This window comes from Acipenser ruthenus, chromosome 47, assembly GCF_902713425.1.
Source record: "Acipenser ruthenus chromosome 47, fAciRut3.2 maternal haplotype, whole genome shotgun sequence".
Classification (NCBI taxonomy): domain Eukaryota; kingdom Metazoa; phylum Chordata; class Actinopteri; order Acipenseriformes; family Acipenseridae; genus Acipenser; species Acipenser ruthenus.
The window spans coordinates 8,425,560-8,433,347 of NC_081235.1; positions in this window are offsets into that span (position 1 = coordinate 8,425,560).

Here is a 7,788-nt window from a genome sequence, read left to right on the forward strand (position 1 = left end):
AACTCATTACAGATGAACAAATAAGCAATGGGAATTGCACACCTGAGCAAACAGTCTCCATTTCAAACTGGTTGCAAGACAACAAAAAAACACACTCCAAGTATTCACGTCTGTTATTCACACAAACCTTGTCATGCTTTACTTTCCTCTTCCCTTCGCGGTTGCACGGCTGCACATTGGCGACACCTGCTGGACCGTGGTGGAACTGAGGCTCAGTTTCACCTGCCAGTAGAACCCTGCCGCGGAATCGGAATCAAACAAATCTAAATTCACAAAGACTGAAAGTTTTGTGCAGTACTGTGATATTGAAAACAGAAACAAATCGGAACAGCCGCAACACAAAAGCAGATCTCCGTCCTGAGTTCTAATCTCTCCTCCATGATGCACTGAAGGGGTTAACTCTGTAAGCAGCTCCGAATCAACGAGAATCACACGAAGCAGCCCCTCAGCAAGTTTCACATCACTGCTGACTGTAAACAGATAGACTCCCTGACAGGCTGGAGTGGCTTACCGTGTTTACACTGCAAGTGCACAAGACCACGCTACTCAGGCACCACTTAGCTGTGCATGGTTGCCATTAGATATTCTTTTTATACCACACAGAAAGAGATCGTCGAACTCAGATCAATTGCAATCCCTACTGATTCACGAATCCATAGAGTAGTGCACAGCCAAAGACACGGAGGAATCACCTGCACAAAACAAACTGGGATGGTCATACGGGAATTACTGTGATTGAACATTCCCATATAGAAGCAAAATACACAAAACATGCTTATGATTTAACTGCAACAGGGTGATGCAACTGTTAGATATTACATGTCAGGAATGCAATTTTTATAACAAGTAAATGAGGGGAAAGTTGTACATAATGCAGGTGTTTTTAATTATTATATATTTTTATAATCCCTGCATGTGCGTACAGTTGTGAAGTTGGCTTCCATCTCATTCAACAGCAATAAACTTGTTCAAAGTTCTTATATGTGGTTAAGTTACAAGGCAACTGAACACTGAAATCTGCACCATGCTTTGCCTGCATGTGTGAATTCTATAATGAGAAAGGCACTCAAAACAGAGCCAGAAATCAAAGAGAGACACTTAAAGGGGTGGGAATTAATGATCAAAGTGACATAGGATAAGCACTTCTTTCTTTGGAAATTGTAACAGGGGGAACATTCTCTCTAGTTGCTATTACACTTCGAGGTAGATTCAATCAAAAAATACAGCACCTGTGTTATTTCTATGGTGCCATTCATTAAAACTGTCCAGAGGTGACGTATTTCACATTAAAGGCAGCGCACTGATGAAGGCACTCGTGAAAACGCTTGGCTACGTCTACCACACCTCGCTAAACCACAGCTGGAAAATGGTAAGAACATAAAAGTTCCAGGTCTACCAAAATGGCAGAGTACGTCTAGCAGATAGGCGCCACTGGGCAAAAAACAGATGAACGCGAACAAAAAGGCAACAGGCTGCCAAAGAGACGTGGACAATCTGGTTCAAATCTAAACACACTGTAGAACAGCACAGCAATAATCCTCCCGCTCTGGAAATCACCGGGGATTAGTGACCGGACTGTGCAGGGTGGGAGGTCACTGAAAATATGAAATGGGCATTTAAAAAAAAAAAAAAAATGTTAAGTCTTTTTGGAGGAAGTTTTGTAAAAGTGAATTCCTTGTCTTGTTTCTGGTGTCGGGCGAATCACTATTGAAAGGCAAGGTAATAATAATTTGTTCAAGAAACCCTTAATCTAAATCAGTTAATAATTAGATAGATCAACAGACAGACAGATATAGATATACATAGATAGACAGATAGATAGACAGACAGGCAGACGGACAGACAGATGCTTCAAATGCCCTAAAATGCAATCAATGTTTAAAACTGATCATTAAAATAAAATTGATTGCTGTGCACACAAGTTAGAGGTTTACTGCTCTGGCAATATGAATTGTGTTCAACTGTAAGACCTGGACATACAGTGCAGTACTTACTGTGTAAGCTACCCCTAAATTAAAACAGACAGGAGCATGGTAATGAATCTCTGTAGAGACGTCCAGGCTCTGTATATTTGTTAGTTCAAAGTTGAGAGTCACTGGATCAGTTTCTGAATTACACAGAATCCCACTTAGCAGAAACTGCAGACAAAACAGGTAAAAAAAAAAATAGTAATTCACATCAATTGGTACACCAACACAATTCCGTCATTCAGAACACTGTGGTTCCCCTCTGTTTGTTCTGCTCTTCAGTAATATACAGCAAACAGATTCATTTCATTAAAACATTCGTGTTTGTTTGAACCCCTTCAGGGACACAAGGAACTGAACGGTTTCTTCTTAAAACACATTTGAGAGCGACTCGAGCATCACGAGGAGGAAACTGATCATTATTTTGTACTGTACCGGTATGTAAACAGATATATTTTAAGCTTCTGTTTTCAAATGCCTTATTCAAAGTATAACTTTTGCTGCATGACTACATTGCGAAGAACTGTTCTGTCAGGTATAACTTGCCTGGATCAAGTAAACAATTGAATAAACAAGTTTGAAGTAAAATATGAGGAGTTTCTTTATTATCCCTGTAATATTTGGTTTTGTGTTTGTGAAAAATGCCATTTTTTTTTTTTTTTTTAAACAAGATTCACCTGCAAACTTAATAAAACTATAATTAAAAAAGCAAATCGCAGTTATGTTTTGCATAATAAATTATAATTACACATCCCCAGAAATTATCATTAAACCAAACCAGTTACTTTTAAACCACAGTAACCTACAAAAGCTACTTTTGATAAATCAATATCTAAACCAGAAGGCTCCAAAAATTCAACAGCAACAAAAATACAGCACAGACGACTAGCATAACCAAAGAGCACATGGCTGTACCAGATAAACAGCACACACTACTGTCATTCTCAAAGTATTCTAATTCTCTGTTCCTCTAATTGGTGCCCATTCTGACCAATTAGAAGTGGGAACGAAAAAATTAAAAAGCAATAATGGAACAAAAGTGAGCATTAATTAATGCAGAGAACTGAAAAAAATAACAAGTGGCCACTGAAGAGCCAACTTACCATCCACCACGTCTTGGCTGTCATATCGTAACAGAGCTGCCACTTGATAGCACTGCCCACGGCCCTGCCCTGTGTGCCCGTCGCCTCCATGAGAGCCCACCGCTCGAGAGGGTCCGAATTAATCAGACGCACAGCGGTGCCACAGACAAACAGACCCAGCAGCCCTGAACACTGCCAGCATCCTCACAGTCTGGTTAAGAAGATTGGGGATGAGGAGAGTGGAAGCAAGGGGAGGCGGGGAGGGGGGAAGAGGGATAAACAAAAAAACAAAACAAAAAACACACAACCGCTCCTCAGTGTCAAGCCAGTCGTGCCAGCAGCTGAGCTAAAATGAAAGGAGCGATTAGCTCCAACATGGAACACATTCTGCTCTTTGCCGGTAGTCTGATGATCAAGTGGGCGGTTTGCTGAATCTTTTAGCTCAGGAAGCGAGGCAGTCTTTTGGAGTTTCATTTGCATATTGTAGCATTAAAAAAAAAACAGTGGAAAAAAAAAAAAAAAAAAAATCCCTGCTTGTTCGGTCCCCTCACTACCCCCTGTGAGAGGACATCAAAGCTGCCTGCGCTTTCATGAATGGACCCTTGGTTTTAGTGGCTAGAGCAGGGTTGTGACTGAAGGGTACCCGGTGGCTTGCCTCCCCTGGCTATATGGACCCACGTGGAAAGGAACACACAGGTAGAAGAAGCATCTGAGAATCCATCATGATCTGTAGCTTCTCACCCATAACCACACAGCTGCAGCCAGTTAAAGGGCCCTCTTCCAATGTTTTTTAAGTGGAAGAAAGGGACCCATTATACACTTATGTTGGGTTCAAGGCCCTGCCTGGCTTTTTCTTTTAAAGTGTGTGGAAATAAAGTCAAACATCCGGCTTTTGCCCACATTAATGCTTCAATGTGCGGGTAACAGTTGTGGGTTTTTGTAGGGTTTTATTTTTTGATTTTTATGCAAAGATCTTTTTCTTTCTTTTTTTTTTTTTTTTTAAGGCTGTTGTGAAGTGTGTGTTAATAGAGACAAAATCTAGGGTTCAAACACAACCAGTTACATATAGCAGCACTGCACTGCTTTATAATAATACACTTGTATGTTTTAGCTAAGGAATCCAAAGGAGTATCTGCATTTGCTCATAAAACATCATTTACCCAAATATAAGCACGCGAACCAATCTGTGTGATGATTATGGTTTAGTCATTTCCTATGGTGCTATAGTGTAAGGCTGTGGGGGCCCGACTGCTACTGCTACTGCTACAATACAATGACAGGTCATTGAAAGGCATCAGGCTGAGGTCACAGGCCGTGTGAAAACTGGATTTATTGAGACGATTGGGATTATTTTTTTTAGCCGATAACTGTAAATGTCATTGTTGCCCAACCCTGGTGATGATGCTGCCAAACAGCAGCGGGAGCAGAAATAAAAATATCTGTGGCCTCTGGGCTGACTAGTCCTGGCCTCTCTCTCTCTCAGTCCACCCCCTCACACCCCACCCTGATCTATCCACAATGATTCACTCACTCTGGCAATAATAACATATTCTTGTACAGGCAGTAACACTGGTTCTGAGAGCGTGTGGTCACTCTGTGCATGCTGCATCAGAGCGAGGCGCTGAACTCGCTAGTACACAAACAAAACAGAAAGCCTGCTGTGTTATTTCTTTTCATTGGACATTAGCCCAATCATTCAGCAACCACAGAGGCACGAACTCTGTCCAGGGGGCAAACCTTCCTGACATGCACGGATAGGAGGGAGAGCGGGGCAATTCATTTTTAACATCACTAAAAAAAAAATGTGTAGAATAAATAGAAAACGACAGTCCTTTGTTTTGTAGCACCGGATATTTGCTTGTTTTAATAAAAAAAAAAATTACCAATAAATAGATAAATAAACAATATAGTTTCAGGTCATACGGCTTTGTGAAGTCTACTGTTTCGAGTGCATATTTGCAAGTGCGTTATCACAAATGAATCTGGTATTCAGAACAAATGTGGGGAGAGCCAGGAAGAGAATCCCATGCTGCTCTCTGCTCAGGAGGATGTCGGAAACATGGAATTTTCTGGCTGTTGATTGTACCATCTGGCCCCAATTTCCTGAGCACCGGTTTAAAGTACACAGTGCGGTGTGCGCTCGGCTATCTTCTCTCTCAAATGGGGATCCTCTTCTTGTTGGAGAACAAAGACTCTTTTTGAGACCAACCACAGATTAGTGGGGTGTATGTGTGGGGCCAAAACAGTCTCAAGAAGACATACCTGCCTCGCTCTTCACCACGCTTTTATCACACTCTGTAGAGGTTTCAGATTCCAATTTATACAAATATTTTTTTTACCTTTCAGGTCCTGTGTTTAGTACAGGATTATGAGGACCCCTCTGCATGTGCGCGCTCTGGGGAAAACAGAGATGTTTCGTATAGTTGCACAGTGTTTTCTACAGGAGTCCCTGCAAACTGGGGCGTGGGTGTGGGTTAGCAGCGTCTAGACCCATAAACACTTGCTTAATCATAGTAGGAGCATGCCTGAGATTAAGGAAGTGTCTGTCCACCATGTAATTTAATCAACACAAAGTATTTTCTTCAGTCAGACTTTATCTCCCCCCACCCCCCCCCCCACCCCCATCCCATCCCCCATCATACACTCTTGTGCTGTTTGTTTGAATATACAGAAAAGCTGAGTTTTAAAAGCCGTTGGCGTGCGCTGTAATTACAGAATCACAAAACATTACAATTAACAGCGACTCTCATATCTTGCTAATCTGCATCTGGGGTGACAGTTTGTGGGGTCCCCTTGGAGTTTTCCGGTTGTGGGAGGCACGGGTTGTCTTGTGTTTTGGACACATCTGGGATTTATTGAGCCACGGTGGTTAAACACTCTGTGTTTTCCAGAACCAACAGCAGCTTTCCGATCCTTATATGTAGGGTGTTTCTTATTGTACAAGAGAGGTCATCTTGTTTGACTGGGCAAAATTATATGTCTTAAACCTGCATTGCAAATTAGGACCAATACTGAGAGATACAGCTCAACTTATAGAAGTTACCCACACTAACTTTGCATGATCATTTTACAGTTTTCTCGTGCTTTCCCCTTGATTATGACATGCATTTATCAGTTTACTATGGTTTGACATATTTTTTAATATGCTTTACCATACCTCTCAGGGCTTCACAATGCCTTCACTATGCTTTATTACACTTTCCTATGCTTTTACTGTCGTAAACTTTTATAAGGGATATTACAGAATACAGAATTTGCAATAACAAAATTAATCTTGCTTCTTTCAGACGAGACATATTTCAAATACAGCGGTTTAAGGAAAAACGTTCTGGAGACATATATCAGATTTGAATGAGAAGGAAAGAGGTTCCCAAACGTTTCTCAGAGACGTGGTACACATGTTCCCCTGCCCCGGGCAGTCTTTCTGCAAAAGTCCTTTAAAAAGTGTTAATTTTGTGGAGGAAAATTAATGGCAGCCCCATCCTTGGTCAACAATGCATGGGTGTCTTTGTGTTGAGAAACGCAGCCCCTCCATTATGGCTTCATTATCCCTCATTGCTTCCCATTATCCTAATTAGGTAGTAATTGAGATAGTGATTGAGGGTGTGTTTTATTGAATCCAGATGGGGCAGACAGACCCCTCCTGGAGATTTTGCAGGATAATATGGTACTCTGGCCAGGCTGTGGTACAGCCACCACTAATTACAACTGTTTTATTATACCCAAAATACAACCTCCCTTCTCAGGTTTGCAAAGCTACTCTGGGTGATTTACACTAACTTCTCCTCAACCAATCCAGTTTTGCAGTGATACAGTATACAGTCTGGAATAGTCATTCATTGGTATTATTCTCATATCCCCCCTGGAGCCTTGAATTTTGCTCCAGCTCAGCTATGTTACCAGGGTTGGGTCTGGTTAGGGCTTAATAAAAAAAACAGCTGTTTGAACTCTTTTAAGGTTGTGTATCTTCTTAAAGTTTACTCCTGGTTTTTGAAGATTTTTACAGTAAAGACTCGTCTCACCTGAGCCTGAATTCAGTGCAGCGCATAGGAAGCTATGTGGGGTCAGAGGGGTGCCTAGAATTCAATTCATCGTGCACTGGCCTCGTCCGAGTCTGAAAAAAAAAAATATCAACATTGAATCAACAGGTTCCTTATGAGAATGTTGTTTTATTGTAAGAGCACAACTTCCCTCCAGAACATCTTTCAGACTCACCATGGTCTAAAGGTTAGCCCGAGCCTTATTGACAGTGTTATGGCGGGTGTTTCCGTTTTTTGATGTTAGATGTTAACAGTACTAATGAAATATCCATCACCATTAAGGGTAAAGCTTGTGCAGATGTCATCCTGTGCATAGAAAATGTGGTTCATGTTCATTAAGAATTCCTGGCCTGTAACATGTGTTTGGTGATGAATAATAATTAACTATATGTCAAAGTGTTTAATTGCATACAAGGAAGAAAAAAACAACAATCTAATCAGGCCAATGCACAGCTCGGATTTTGCCTGCGATTCGGTCTTGTCGTAATCAAAACCAAATTAGCACCCTCAAAATTCAAACAGTTGAGTGGATCACCGGCGCTGCTCTGAGTGTTCCTTACAAAAACTCCACGATGGAACACTGCAGATTCCAAGGCTGTGCAAAATGGAACCGGACTGGGACTACTGTAGCTTTAAATAAGCCCTGAAATGGGGGCTACCACGTGCCACGCTCCCTCATACCTCCTTCTGACAATCCAT